General features: G+C 47.6%; 1 long non-coding RNA gene across 1 annotated transcript in view; it reads right to left on the reverse strand.

Moving 5' to 3' along the window:
* Positions 1 to 12,558: 12,558 nt before the first annotated feature.
* LOC140069077 (uncharacterized) overlaps positions 12,559 to 16,233 on the reverse strand; it is a 40,762-nt gene continuing 37,087 nt past the window's right edge. Inside the window, exons 2-3 of the long non-coding RNA XR_011848710.1 lie at positions 13,366 to 13,430; positions 12,559 to 12,895 (exon numbers count right to left, since the gene is read on the reverse strand). This is a non-coding gene — a long non-coding RNA (uncharacterized lncRNA). The remainder of the gene's footprint in view (positions 12,896 to 13,365; positions 13,431 to 16,233) is intronic.

The raw sequence follows: 16,233 nt of genomic DNA on the forward strand, positions 1-16,233 counted from the left end.
GAGAGCGCGGTGACTGCCTATGTTCTGGCAGCTTCTGGTCTCAGATTTTGGTGACAACCCGTGGAGCTTCTCTGGTGCATTTTGGTCTAAAGAGCGATGGTCACTGCCTATGTTCTGACACCTACTGGTCTCTAATGTTGATGAGGACCTGTGGAGCTCCTCTGGTAGGTTTAGCTCTAGAGAGCGGTGGTCACTGCCTATGTTCTGGCAGCTACTGCTCTCAGATGTTGGTGAGTGCCTATGGAGCTTCTCTGATGGGTTTAGATCTAAAGACCGCTGGTCACTGTCTATGTTCTGGCAGCTTCTGCTCTCAGATGTTGGTGGAGACCCGGGAAACTCCTCTGGTGTGCCTAGGTTTAGAGAGCTGTGGTCACTGCCTATGTTCTGGCAGCTTCTGCTCTCAGATGTTGCTGAGCACTTGTGGAGCTCCTCTAGTGGGTTTAGGTCTAGAGAGCGGTGGCCACTCCCTTTGTTCTGGCAGCTTCTGCTCTCAGAGTTGGTGAGGACCTGTGGAGCTCCTCTGGTGGGTTTAGGTCTAGAGAGCGGTGGCCACTCCCTTTGTTTTGGCAGCTTCTGCTCTCAGATGTTGATGAGGTCCCGTTGAGCTCCTCTGGTGGGTTTAGGTTTGGAGAGCGGTGGTGACTGCCTATGATCTGGCAGCTTCTGCTTTCAGATGTCAGTGAGGACCTGTGGAGCTCCTCTGGTAGGTTTAGGTCTAGAGAGTGGTAGTCACTGCCTATGTTCTGGCAGTTTTTGCTCTCAGATGTTGGTGAGCACCTGTGTAGCTCCTCTGGGTGGTTTAGGTCTAGAGAGCGGTGGTGACTGCCCATGTTCTGGAAGCTTCTGCTCTCAGATGTTGGTGAGGACCTGTGGAGCTCATCTGGTGGGTTTTGGTCTAGAGAGTGGTAGTCACTGCCTATGTTCTGGCAGTTTTTGCTCTCAGATGTTGGTGAGCACCTGTGTAGCTCCTCTGGGTGGTTTAGGTCTAGAGAGCGGTGGTGACTGCCCATGTTCTGGAAGCTTCTGCTCTCAGATGTTGGTGAGGACCTGTGGAGCTCATCTGGTGGGTTTAGGTCCTAAGAGCGGTGTTGACTGCGTTTGTACTTGCAGCTTCTGCTCTAAGATGTTGGTGAGGACCTGTGGAGCTCCTCTGGTGGGTTTTGGTCTAGAGAGTGATAGTCACTGCCTATGTTCTGGCAGTTTTTGCTCTCAGATGTTGGTGAGCACCTGTGTAGCTCCTCTGGGTGGTTTAGGTCTAGAGAGCGGTGGTGACTGCCCATGTTCTGGAAGCTTCTGCTCTCAGATGTTGGTGAGGACCTGTGGAGCTCATCTGGTGGGTTTAGGTCCTAAGAGCGGTGTTGACTGCGTTTGTACTTGCAGCTTCTGCCCTAAGATGTTGGTGAGCACCTGTGGAGTTCCTGTGGTGGTTTAGGTCTAAAGAGGAGTTGTCACTTTCTATGTTCTGACACCTTCTGCTCTCAGATGTTGATGAGAACACGTTGAGCTCCTCTGGTGGGTTTAGGTCTAGAGAGCTGTGGTGACTGCCTATGTTCTGGCAGCTTCTGCTCTCAGATGTTGGTGAGGAACTGTGGAGCTCCTCTAGTGGGTTTACGTCTAGAGAGCGGTTGTCACTGCCTATGTTCTGGCACCTTCTGTTCTCAGATGTTGGTGAGGACCCATGGAGCTCCTCTGGTGGGTTTAGGTCTAAAGAGCGGTGTTGACTGCGTTTGTACTTGCAGCTTCTGCTCTCAGATGCTGGTGAGGACGAGCTCCTCTCGTGGGTTTAGGTCTAAAGAGCGGTGGTCACTACATATGTTCTGGCAGCTTCTGCTCTCAGATGTTGGTGAGAACCCGTGGACCTCCTGTGGCCTAGGTCTAGAGAGTGGTGGTCAATGCCTAGGTTCTGGCAGATTATGCTCTCAGATGTTGGTGAGGACCCGTGGAGCTCCTCCGGTGGGTTTAGTTCTTGAGTGCAGTGGTCACTGCCTATGTTCTGGCAGTTTCTGCTAACAGATGTTGGTGAGCACCTGTGGAGTTCCTCTGGAGGGTTTAGGTCTAGAGAGCGGTGGTCACTGTCTATGTTGTGGCAACTTCTGCTCTCAGATGTTGGTGAGGACCTGTGGACCTCCTCTGGTGGGTTTAGGTCTAGAGAGTGGTGGTGACTGCCTATGTTCTTGCACCATCTGTTCTCAGATGCTGGTGAGGACCCGTGGAGCTCCTCTGGTGGGTTTAGGTCTAAAGAGCGGTGTTGACTGCATTTGTACTTGCAGCTTCTGCTCTCAGATGCTGGTGAGGACCTGTGGATCTCCTCTCTTGGGTTTAGGTCTAAAGAGCGGTGTTGACTGCCTTTGTTTTGGCAACCTGTGCTCTCAGATGTATTTGAGGACCCGTGGAGCTTCTCGGGTGGATTTAGGTCTAGAGAGCAGTGGTGACTCCCTATGTTCTGGCAGCTTCTGCTCTCAGATGTTGGTGTAGACCCATGGAGCTCCTCTGATGGGTTTAGGTCTAGAGATTGGTGGTCACTGCTTATGTTCTGCTAGCTTCTGCTCTCAGATGTTGGTGAGGACCTGTGGAGCTCCTCTGCTAGGTTAAGGTCTAGAGAGCGGTCGTCCCTGCCTATGTTCTGGCAGCTTATGCTCTCAGATGTTGAAGAGGACCTGTGCAGCTGCCTTCAGGTAGTCCATTTGCAGTACTTGAAGGCACAGGATGCTACTTTTCAAGAGGACAAGCCCAGTGACTGAAGGTGCAAGAGGCAACCTTCAGAAGGTCTATGGATGCATGCTGAAGAAGCAAGACGCTACCCTCAGGCAGTCCATTTGCAGTGCTTGAAGGCGCAAGACGCTACTCTTCAAGCGGACAAGTCCAGTGACTGAAGGCGCAAGACGCAGCCTTCAGAAGGTCTATGGATGCATGCTGAAGAAGCAAGACGCTACCTTCAGGCAGTCCATTTGCAGTGCTTGAAGGCGCAAGACGCTACTCTTCAAGCGGACAAGTCCAGTGACTGAAGGCGCAAGACGCAGCCTTCAGAAGGTCTATGGATGCATGCTGAAGAAGCAAGACGCTACCTTCAGGCAGTCCATTTGCAGTGCTTGAAGGCGCAAGACGCTACTCTTCAAGCGGACAAGTCCAGTGACTGAAGGCGCAAGACGCAGCCTTCAGAAGGTCTATGGATGCATGCTGAAGAAGCAAGACGCTACCTTCAGGCAGTCCATTTGCAGTGCTTGAAGGCGCAAGACGCTACTCTTCAAGCGGACAAGTCCAGTGACTGAAGGTGCAAGACGCAGCCTTCAGAAGGTCTATGGATGCATGCTGAAGAAGCAAGACGCTACCTTCAGGCAGTCCATTTGCAGTGCTTGAAGGCGCAAGACGCTACTCTTCAAGCGGACAAGTCCAGTGACTGAAGGCGCAAGACGCAACCTTCAGAAGGTCTATGGATGCATGCTGAAGAAGCAAGACGCTAACTTCAGGCAGTCCATTTTCCAGTGCTTGAAGGCGCAAGACGCTACTCTTCAAGCGGACAAGTCCAGTGACTGAAGGCGCAAGACGCAACCTTCAGAAGGTCTATGGATGCATGCTGAAGAAGCGAGACGCTACCTTCAGGCAGTCCATTTGCATTGCTTGAAGGCGCAAGACGCTACTCTTCAAGCGGACAAGTCCAGTGACTGAAGGCGCAAGACGCAACCTTCAGAAGGTCTATGGATGCATGCTGAAGAAGCAAGACGCTAACTTCAGGCAGTCCATTTGCAGTGCTTGAAGGCGCAAGACGCTACTCTTCAAGCGGACAAGTCCAGTTACTGAAGGCGCAAGACGCAACCTTCAGAAGGTCTATGGGTGCATGCTGAAGAAGCAAGATGCTAACTTCATGCAGTCCATTTTCCAGTGCTTGAAGGCGCAAGACGCTACTCTTCAAGCGGACAAGTCCAGTGACTGAAGGCGCAAGACGCAACCTTCAGAAGGTCTATGGATGCATGCTGAAGAAGCAAGATGCTAACTTCAGGCAGTCCATTTGCAGTGCTTGAAGGCGCAAGACGCTACTCTTCAAGCGGACAAGTCCAGTGACTGAAGGCGCAAGACGCAACCTTCAGAAGGTCTATGGGTGCATGCTGAAGAAGCAAGACGCTAACTTCAGGCAGTCCATTTTCCAGTGCTTGAAGGCGCAAGACGCTACTCTTCAAGCGGACAAGTCCAGTGACTGAAGGCGCAAGATGCAACCTTCAGAAGGTCTATGGATGCATGCTGAAGAAGCAAGACGCTACCATCAGGCAGTCCATTTGCAGTGCTTGAAGGCGCAAGACGCTACTCTTCAAGCGGACAAGTCCAGTGACTGAAGGCGCAAGACGCAACCTTCAGAAGGTCTATGGGTGCATGCTGAAGAAGCAAGATGCTAACTTCATGCAGTCCATTTTCCAGTGCTTGAAGGCGCAAGACGCTACTCTTCAAGCGGACAAGTCCAGTGACTGAAGGCGCAAGACGCAACCTTCAGAAGGTCTATGGATGCATGCTAAAGAAGCAAGACGCTAACTTCAGGCAGTCCATTTGCAGTGCTTGAAGGCGCAAGACGCTACTCTTCAAGCGGATAAGTCCAGTGACTGAAGGCGCAAGACGCAACCTTCAGAAGGTCTATGGATGCATGCTGAAGAAGCAAGACGCTAACTTCAGGCAGTCCATTTGCAGTGCTTGAAGGCGCAAGACGCTACTCTTCAAGCGGACAAGTCCAGTGACTGAAGGCGCAAGACGCAACCTTCAGAAGGTCTATGGATGCATGCTGAAGAAGCAAGACGCTAACTTCAGGCAGTCCATTTTCCAGTGCTTGAAGGCGCAAGACGCTACTCTTCAAGCGGACAAGTCCAGTGACTGAAGGCGCAAGACGCAACCTTCAGAAGGTCTATGGATGCATGCTGAAGAAGCTAGACGCTACCTTCAGGCAGTCCATTTGCAGTGCTTGAAGGCGCAAGACGTTACTACTCTTCAAGCGGACAAGTCCAGTGACTGAAGGCGCAAGATGCAACCTTCAGAAGGTCTATGGATGCATGATGAAGAAGCGAGACGCTACTCTTCAAGAGGACAAGACCGGTGGGTAAAAGTCCAATAATGGTGTCGTACTACGGAGGTAGCAGGAGACTTGCTTGGAGAATCAGGGAAGGAGCTGTCTATATATTGACCATAGTTCCTACTTTATGCATGACAAACTGTTGAAGAGTCTGCTTATCCAGCTCTCTCTGGTCTCTGTGATGATAGGATAATATTGCTTTGACCATGCTGGACATACGTAGCTGAACTGCTGAAACTTCCTCTGTGGGATTCTTCTTCTGAGGATTGGTTCAGCGTAGTGCAGGGATTCTTCAGTATTCAGGTCAAGACGGAGTCTCCTCAGGACGAATGGTGGTTCCATTCTCCTGGCCTCCACATCTTCCCAGTTTATATCGGAGAAGAATGGATGTGTACGGACATCTCCACTGACTCCCAGGCGCTGGTACTGGTCTTTACACAACAGGCCTTCCAAGATGCTGACTTGGTCGGGAGTTAGAGACTCTGGGAAGACTGGAGTATGATGGAGGACAGCGTGCTCACGTTCTCTACGATTATTTCCAGGGAATGCACTCTGTGATGTGAGGAGTCTGTAGAGGATCATGCCGATGGCAAAGTAGTCAGCTCCTCTCCCATGGGGCAAGCCGAGAATCAGTTCTGGGGCTGCATATCCTGGGTTACCTCTGCAACGGCTTTTAGTACCATTGAATGCATCAGTCACAGCAAGGCCAAAGTCAGTGATTTTTATGTGGCCTTCAGTGGTCAGGAGTATGTTATTTAGCTTTAGGTCACGATGGAGAATTCCTTGCTTGTGTAGGAACTCTACGCCACAGACCACTTCTGCTGCAATGAATTTTACAGTTGCGACGTCAGGCCGACGTCCTTGGAAGAAATGATTCAAGTCCCCTCTATCAGCCAGCTCCATCACGTAATAGACGAAGTTCCTGGTGTGGAAAGCAGCCAGGCCATGGATGAGATACGGGCTTCCATGTGACATCTGGAGGATTTGATGCTCTACAAGACTGAAGCGATGTGTTGTATAAACCGCTTTGTCCATCACTTTGATGGCGACACGCTCTTTGAGGAAGTTGTCTGTCGCAAAGTAGACATTTCCAAAGCCTCCTTGACCCAGTTTCTGGTGGAAGTTGAAGCACCCAAGTGATAAGGGCACTGTGGCAGCTGATGGTCCTGCAGAAGCGCTGGCTTCTTCCACAGAGGTTACGGCTTTGGTGGTTTTAATGTCCTGGCACCTTCTGCTTTTAGATGATGACATAGACTGCATGACGCATAGCTCCTCTGGTGTGTTAGTGTCTAGAGAGCTGGAGAAAGGTCGGGCATCCTGCACAGGTCTGGATTTTCTGTTAGATGATGGATCATCTATAAAGAACATTCTGCTTTTAGATGGTGACATAGACCTGCGGAGCTCCTCTGGTGTGTTAGTGTCTAGAGAGCTGGAGTCAGGGCGGGCATCCTGCACAGGTCTGGATTTTCTGTTAGATTGCGGATCATCTATAAAGAACATTCTGCTTTTAGATGATGGCTCAGACCTTCGGAGCTCCTCTCCTGTCTCAGGGTCTGCGTAGCTTTGGTCAATGGAGATGTTCCAGCCGCCGCTGCTCTCAGATGATGACACAGACCTTTGGAGCATCTCTGTTAGGTTTAGGTCTAGAGAGCAGTGGTCACTGCCTATGTTCTGGCAGCTTCTGCTCTCTAATGTTGGCGAGGACCTGTGAAGCTCCTCTGGTGTGTTAGTGTCTAGAGAGCTGGAGTCAGGGTGGGCATCCTGCACAGGTTTGGATTTTCTGGCAATCTTTCTGCTCGAAGTGTTAGCAGTGTTCCCCCCATCTTTGTTAGATGACGGATCACCTATAAAGAACATTCTGCTTTTAGATGATGACACAGACCTTCGGAGCTCCTCTCCTGTCTCAGGGTCTGCGTAGCTTTGGTCAATGGAGATGTTCCAGCCGCCGCTGCTCTCAGATGATGACACAGACCTTTGGAGCATCTCTGGTGGGTTTAGGTCTAGAGAGCGGTGGTCACTGCCTATGTTCTGGCAGCTTCTGCTCTCAGATGTTGGTGAGGACCTGTGAAGCTCCTCTGGTGTGTTAGTGTCTAGAGAGCTGGAGTCAGGGTGGGCATCCTGCACGGGTCTGGATTTTCTCATACCTCTGGTGTCCACCATGTGGCTGGGTCCTGGGATCTCACTAGCAGGGTCTTCCTTGATGTGGTAGGTCCCTCTTTGGTTGAGACTAGAGATCCATCTCCAAGGTTTCAGGATCCAGGCTAAGAACTTGCTCTTTTTACCTCTCTTGGATTTCTTCTTCCCTGGTTCCTTCTCTTCCTCTGGTTCTCCATCCTCAGTGTTAATGTTCTCCAGTGGGTTTCCTCCATGTCGGTTGTCCTCCTCCTGTGCACCACAGTCCTGGGTGTACAGGGTATCCAAGCCTTGGAGCTGCTCCTGGGTGTTGTCCTCCAGGATGGGCGGCTCTACAGGGCTGGTCATGGTAGATGTTGCACCATTATACTCATTGTATATGGCATCCTCCAAGCCTTGGAGCTGCTCCTGGGTGTTTTCATCCAGGATGGGCGGCTCTACAGGGCTGGTCATGGTAGATGTTGCACCATTATACTCATTGTATATGGCATCCTCCAAGCCTTGGAGCTGCTCCTGGGTGTTGTCCTCCAGGATGGGCGGCTCTACAGGGCTGGTCATGGTAGATGTTGCACCATTATACTCATTGTATATGGCATCCTCCAAGCCTTGGAGCTGCTCCTGGGTGTTGTCCTCCAGGATGGGCGGCTCTACAGGGCTGGTAATGGTAGATGTTGCATCATTATACTCATTGTATATGGCATCCTCCAAGCCTTGGAGTTGCTCCTGGATCTGGTCATACTCGTCCAGGATGGCTTGCTCCATAAGGCTAGTAGGAGATGTTGCTCTCTCCATGGCTTAGGAGAGAATGAGCAGGTGGGCACTGCGCGCGGGCTTTTATACCCTGGTGAGTGGGCGGGGCTAAGCTATCTTGCTCCTGATTGGTCAGTTATCTACGTGGCATTGTGACATCATCAGCCATGGGGGGCGGTTCTATGTCATTGTGACATCATCAGCCATGGTGGGAGGTTCTATGTCATTGTGACATCATCAGCCATGGTGGGAGGTTCTATGTCACTGTAACATCGTCAGCCATGGTGGGAGGTTCTATGTCACTGTAACATCGTCAGCAATGGTGGGAGGTTCTATGTCACTGTAACATCGTCAGCCATGGTGGGAGGTTCTATGTCACTGGGACATCGTCAGCCATGGTTGGAGGTTCTATGTCACTGTAACATCGTCAGCCATGGTGGGAGGTTCTATGTCATTGTAACATCGCCAGCCATGGTGGGAGGTTCTATGTCACTGTAACATCGCCAGCCATGGTGGGAGGTTCTATGTCACTGGGACATCGTCAGCCATGGTGGGAGGTTCTATGTCACTGTAACATCGTCAGCCATGGTGGGAGGTTCTATGTCACTGTAACATCATCAGCCATGGTGGGAGGTTCTATGTCATTGTAACATCATCAGCCATGGTGGGAGGTTCTATGTCACTGGGACATCGTCAGCCATGGTGGGAGGTTCTATGTCACTGTAACATCGTCAGCCATGGTGGGAGGTTCTATGTCACTGTAACATCGTCAGCCATGGTGGGAGGTTCTATGTCATTGTAACATCGTCAGCCATGGTGGGAGGTTCTATGTCACTGGGACATCGTCAGCAATGGTGGGAGGTTCTATGTCACTGTAACATCGCCAGCCATGGTGGGAGGTTCTATGTCCCTGTGACTTCATCATCCATGGTGGGAGGTTCTATGTCACTGTAACATCGTGAGCCATGGTGGGAGGTTCTATGTCACTGGGACATCGTCAGCCATAGTGGGAGGTTCTATGTCATTGTGACATCATCAGCCATGGTGAGAGGTTCTATGTCATTGTGACATCATCAGCCATGGTGAGAGGTTCTATGTCATTGTGACATCATCAGACATGGTGGGAGGTTCTATGTCACTGTAACATCGTCAGCAATGGTGGGAGGTTCTATGTCAATGTAACATCGTCAGCCATGGTGGGAGGTTCTATGTCACTGGGACATCATCAGCCATGGTGGGAGGTTCTATGTCACTGTAACATCGACAGCCAAGGTGGGAGGTTCTATGTCACTGGGACATCGTCAGCCATGGTGGGAGGTTCTATGTCACTGTAACATCGTCAGCCATAGTGGGAGGTTCTTTGTCATTGTAACATCGTCAGCCATGGTGGGAGGTTCTATGTCACTGGGACATCGTCAGCCATGGTGGGAGGTTCTATGTCACTGTAACATCGCCAGCCATGGTGGGAGGTTCTATGTCACTGTGACATTGTCAGCCATGGTGGGAGGTTCTATGTCATTGTGACATCGTCAGCCATGGTGGGAGGTTCTATGTCACTGTGACATCGTCAGCCATGGTGGGAGGTTCTATGTCATTCTGACATCGTCGGCCATGGTGGGAGGTTCTATGTCACTGTGACATCATCAGCCATGGTGGGAGGTTCTATGTCACTGTAACATCGTCAGCCATGGTGGGAGGTTCTATGTCACTGTAACATCGTCAGCCATGGTGGGAGGTTCTATGTCACTGTAACATCGTCAGCCATGGTGGGAGGTTCTATGTCACTGTAACATCGTCAGCCATTGTGGGAGGTACTATGTCACTGTAACATCATCAGCTATGGTCGGAGGTATTATGTCATTGTCACATCATCAGCCATGGTGGGAGGTTCTATGTCACTGTGACATCATCAGCCATGGTGGGAGGTTCTATCTCACTGTAACATCGCCAGCCATGGTGGGAGGTTCTGTATCACTTTGACATCATCAGCCATGGTGGGAGGTTCTATGTCATTGTGACATCATCAGCCATAGTGGGAGGTTCTATGTCATTGTGACATCATCAGCCTTGGTGGGAGGTTCTATGTCACTCTTACATCATCAGCCATGGTGGGAGGTTAGCAGAAAGAATCAAAGGTCGAGACTGGCCTTTACTGAGGAGCGGGTTGTGTTGAGGAGAAGTGGTGCACAGGTTTAGGGACGAAAGAAAGATTCATTTATTTGGATTTTATGTTCATCGAAAAACTCGTAAAGACTGAACCCAAAGTGTGCAAAGAAGTCAGTGATATGTGGTGGAGGAAGTGTCATGGTTTGCGGAATGTTTTCTGCAGCAGGACTTCTCATACAGCTACACGGCAGAGGGAATACAAGTATCAGAACCTTCTTCTACAACACACGGCTCCTTGCTTGTGCGATTCACTCAATCAGCAGCAATTTCCATGCTGGGTAAAGCCCCATCACACAGAAAAACAGGTAAATCAGGTTTTTTTGTAAAATAAAATTTTTATGTTTATACTTTGTAGTTGTGTAGAACCCTGTTGTAGTGACCTGGAGACCCCGTACATCCATTACATGTTCATTAATGGAGATGATATTATTCCTGTAAAAATCCAGTGATCAGACCTTGTTCTGTAGTTTTTTTTTATCTCCAGTGTATAAAACACACATATACATTATACACACATATACATTATACACACACGTACAAAAGAATATACACAATATACACACACAGGAGATTGAAGAAGGCTCCAGGCCATAGGAGCCGAAACATAGCTGTTTTGCACATGTTGGAATAAACCAGTACTTTGCTTCACAACTTTGGAGTGCTGCCATATTTCTTCATCATATTATATATAAAATAGGTTCTGGAGGTTTGTTCTTAAGTTGAATTTGTATGTAAGTCGGAACTGTATATTTTATAATTGTAGCCCAAGACAAATTAATAAAGCTTAATTGCAGACACCTGTGATAACTGTTATAGCTGTTTATTGTAGGCTAAGGCACTGGACATTACCAACATCTAGGGGTCTGTTTGTAACTAGGGGTCGTCTGTAAGTCGGGGACCGCTAAATATATATATATATGGGTCGGGGTTTCATGAATATTCAGAACATATGAAAACTGTATTTCTTATTTTATCCCAGAAGACGAATGACTATATGTATATATAATGGTATTAAAATGTGTGAAATAAATGGGGAAAAATAAAAATAATAAATGAATAAAAAATCCTGGACTTGTATTATATACACAAGAATTAATGAGATGGACACAACATCCCATATTTGCTGGGACCATCATGAATTGAGTGGGGGTCCTGGATACACTGATGTAGGGGGCAGGTTGAGATTTTGACCTGCTGCAACATTAAAGGGACGGACTGAAAGTGTTAAATAACCCCCCATAAAAAGCCCCCGCGTCTGTCTACCGGTGGTCTCTGGTAATGACTCAAAGTGGAGCCGAGCTGCAATCCAGCATGTGACCTGAAGACGGGTGTGGCGCCACATCGAGAAAAACGAGCGTCCATTGTCACCCCATAAGGGGCTTGACCAATTATCTTAAATCAAAGTGGTCAAAAACGCATGCGTTTTTTGACGGACTGCTTAGCGTGTGGCATCATCCTAAATGTACAGATGGAACAGAATCCGTCCAGGAAGAGAAGAGCGCAGCGTCCCGGACTTAATGAAGTTATTTGGGGAGATTTATCAGAAACATCTGAGAGCAGAACCGTTCTAGTTGTCCATTGCAACCAATCAGAGCTTAGCTTCCATTTTCCCACAGCTGTTTATAAAATGAAAGCTGAGCTCTGATTGGTTTCCATGGGAAACCAGAACAGTTTTACCTCAGACGCTGAAGCTTTAAAAACAAAAATGAAAAAAATAACCCAGTTTGGTTTTGTGTATTCAGATCTATATGTCTCCATGGTTACAGACTACCAACAAGCCCCATGTTGTCTGATTAAACATTCATGTGTTTTTTCAGGTACAGATTCAGTCCAGAAACATAAAAGTACAGAGAGAAGTCACCACGACCCATCCGACTACATTGAGGGACTGTTTGTAGTCTGTAACCACGGAGACGCAGTCATTACCGCCACACAGCTGCCTAATACTGTGAGATTTATGTAAATCCAAATCACCCCATTCATAGATTTACCTGTAAGTAAACGCAGGTAGGTAGCAAAATATTGGGGGAGATTTATCAGAAGTCTCTTAGAGCAGAGCTGTTCTAGTTACCCATGGTAACCAATCAGAGCTCAGCTTTCATTTTCCCACAGCTGTTTATAAAATTACAGCTGAGCTCTGATTGGTTTCCATGGGCAACTAGAACAGTTTTACCTCAGAAACTTAAGATAAATCTCCCCCATTGTATTCAGATCCCCAAACTGAGCCTCAACCAATCACAGCATGGCTTTCATTTTAGTTTCTGCACTGTGATTGGTTTCCGTCTCAGAACGGTGCTATGTCTCCATGACAACACTTTCCATAGGATTCTCCCATTATACTACAGCCTCAGGCTTCGGGCCTACATCTCCCTGTGATCTCTAATACTGGGAAGAATAGGAAGAGTCTCACACTTTGGGTTCTAATAAGTTAATCTTTATTATTAATCCATCCTATAAGGTTTGTTCTCTCCTGTGGCGGGAGTACACGGCCGCTCCGGACCCCCCACTATCAGATCACAACGTGCGGCCCCTCACAGTAGGGCAGAGTTCATTGGGTTTTCCAGGTTGGTTCGGAAACGATCCAGGAACATAGATGCCAGATCATCGCTGACCAGGCGGCCGTCACTGGACAGGGTCACATTCAGCATCTCCTTCCTCTTCACCTCTGGGTTCCCCTCTTCATCTTCCTCTAAAACCAACTCTGTCCTGTAGCGTCCCACTGCCAGGATACAGGACTGCGGGGGGTTAATGACTGCGCTGAACCCCGTGATGCCGTACATGCCAAGGTTAGAGATGCTGCACCCCCAAAGGAAGAAAAAATTTATAATTTTTCACTCGACTAAGAGTTATTTTTTATATAAAACACCACCGTTTTGTTTATGCAGCTCCAGTGCGAGCCTATGCATGTAGCTAAGTTTAACTAGACTCTTACAAGCTCAAACATGAACTTAAGTCTGTGGATTTTGTGGTGTTAAATATCAATTTAAAGCTTCTTACACTGTATTTAATGCATTATGTACGTGTTGTCATAGTAACAGACTACAAACATTAGAAGTGTAGTCTGATTCCACCTTTAGGAGTTATTTCATGGAGAAAATGGTGAAAACACCACATGACCGCAGGATAATACCACAGACATGGTCAGGAATGAAGGAAAGTAGCTTTGCAGAGGAGCTGTGTACACAAAACGGCCCATATCAAGTCCATAGCAACAGTGTATCAGACATGACTGTGCTACAAAAAGGTGCACAGTCACACAAATATACCTGAAGGATCCCCCTTGGTATTCCTCCGGTAACAGTTTTCCATTTCTTGCCTTTTGGGCCAAAACCTAAAAAACAACAACAACATTTATTTATAAAAAATGATTTAAGTAAAGTTTGTTGAATAGTTAAACACCTAAAATAGGTTAACAAATAAAGGGGCTGTCCCTGGTATTGCAGCTCAGTCCCAATCTATTGAACTGTATACAGGAAGCTCCTGAGCTCCCCCTAGTGGTGGCTGCAGGTAGTATAGGATTTCCCAGAAGGGAATTTGAGGTCCACAGCATATACACACTATACCATGAAGAATGTATATACTGTAATATACACAATATACCGTATATACTGTAATATACACAAAATACCTTATATACTGTAATATATACAATATACCGTATATACAGTATACATAGAGCCATGGTGAGAGGTTCTGTGTCACTTTGACATCGTCAGCCATGGTGGGAGGTTCCATATCACTTTGACATCATCAGCCATGGTGGGAGGTTCCATATCACTTTGACATCATCAGCCATGGTGGGAGGTTCTATGTCACTGTAACATCATCAGCCATGGTGGGAGGTTCTGTATCACTTTGACATCATCAGCCATGGTGGGAGGTTCTATGTCACTGTAACATCATCAGCCATGGTGGGGAGTTCTGTATCATTTGACATTATCAGCCATGGTGAGAGGTTCTATGTCACTGTAACATCATCAGCCATGGTGGGAGGTTCTATGTCACTTTGACATCATCAGCCATGGTGGGAGGTTCTATGTCACTGTGGCATCATCAGCCATGGTGGGAGGTTCTATGTCACTGTAACATCATCAGCCATGGTGGGAGGTTCTATGTCATTGTGACATCATCAGCCATGGTGGGAGGTTCTATGTCACTGTGACATCATCAGCCATGGTGGGAGGTTCTATGTCACTGTGACATCATCAGCCATGGTGGGAGGTTCTATGTCACTGTGGCATCATCAGCCATGGTGGGAGGTTCTATGTCATTGTGACATCATCAGCCATGGTGGGACGTTCTATGTCACTGTGACATCATCAGCCATGGTGGGAGGTTCCATATCACTTTGACATCATCAGCCATGGTGGGAGGTTCTGTATCATTTGACATCATCAGCCATGGTGAGAGGTTCTATGTCACTGTAACATCATCAGCCATGGTGGGAGGTTCCATATCACTTTGACATCATCAGCCATGGTGGGAGGTTCTGTATCATTTGACATCATCAGCCATGGTGGGAGGTTCTATGTCACTGTAACATCATCAGCCATGGTGGGAGGTTCTATATCACTGTAACATCATCAGCCATGGTGGGAGGTTCTATGTCACTGTGACATCATCAGCCATGGTGGGAGGTTCTATGTCACTGTGACATCATCAGCCATGGTGGGAGGTTCTATGTCACTGTGGCATCATCAGCCATGGTGGGAGGTTCTATGTCACTGTAACCTCATCAGCCATGGTGGGAGGTTCTATGTCACTGTAACCTCATCAGCCATGGTGGGAGGTTCTATGTCATTGTGACGTCATCAGCCATGGTGGGACTTTCTATGTCACTGTGACATCATCAGCCATGGTGGGAGGTTCAGTATCACTGTGACATCATCAGCCATGGTGGGAGGTTCTATGTCACTGTAACATCGTCAGCCATGGCTAATTATTAATTTATTTGGATTCTATGTTCATCGAAAAACTCGTAAAGACTGAACCCAAAGTGTGCAAAGAAGTCAGTGTCATGGAGGAAGTGTCATGGTTTGGGGAATGTTTTCTGCGGCAGAACCTCTCATACAGCTACATGGCAGAGGGAATACAAGTATCATAATCTTCTTCTAAAACACACGGCTCCTTCCTTGTGCGATTCACTCAATCAGCAGCAATTTCCATGCTGGGTAAAGCCCCATCACACAGCAAAACAGGTAAATCAAGTTTTTTTCGTAAAATAAAGTTTTTATGGTGATACTTTGTAATTGTGTAGAACCCTGTTGTAGTGACCTGGAGACCCCGTACATCCATCACATGTTCATTAATGGAGATGATATTATTCCTGTAAAAATCCAGTGATCAGACCTTGTTCTGTAGTTTCTTATCTCCAGTGTATAATACACACATATACATTATACACACATATACATTATACACACATGTACAAAAGAATATGCACAATATACACACACAGGAGATTTGTGAAGTACTTTGTGAAGCAAAGTACTGGTTTATTCCAACATGTGCCAAACAGCTACGTTTCGGCTCTTATGGCCTGGAGCCTTTCTCAAGCCGCTTATATTTGAATAGAATTTGAATTGAATTGTAACTGGATTTGAAGGAGCCAGTCCTGTCATGAGGCTTAGGAGATCCCAATCTCCAGTGTTATATTACCTCCATATAAGATGTTGTGTGATGGTCACTGCCGACCTTGTGCCGCTATAGGATCCTGCACAAAGGAAATGACCCAAATCTGGAGCCAACCTGACATGTTAATAATATTGGGAACTGACCATCCCCATCACACATGCCTCTTCTCAGCATTCAGCACTTAATATCATGTGACCAGGGTGATGTCATGAAGGGTCGTTTACCTAGAAAGACTGGCAAAGTCTACCCCATGTGTGTATCTGATCACATGAAATGAGAGCAGCCTCCATGGAGGATGGGGAGGAGTAGAAGTTCATGGAGGCTGCTGTGATTTCATGTGATCAGATACATATTTGGAGTAGACATTGTAAATGTAACTGAATAAAGGACCTTATATGACATCACCCGGGCCACATGACATGAAGTGCTCAATGATATAACAGAGCTCTCTCTCAGTGTTCCATACAGCAGCATACCCCAGCAGTGAGAAATCACTCAAT

Source organism: Engystomops pustulosus, chromosome 7 (assembly GCF_040894005.1).
Source record: "Engystomops pustulosus chromosome 7, aEngPut4.maternal, whole genome shotgun sequence".
Lineage (NCBI taxonomy): Eukaryota > Metazoa > Chordata > Amphibia > Anura > Leptodactylidae > Engystomops > Engystomops pustulosus.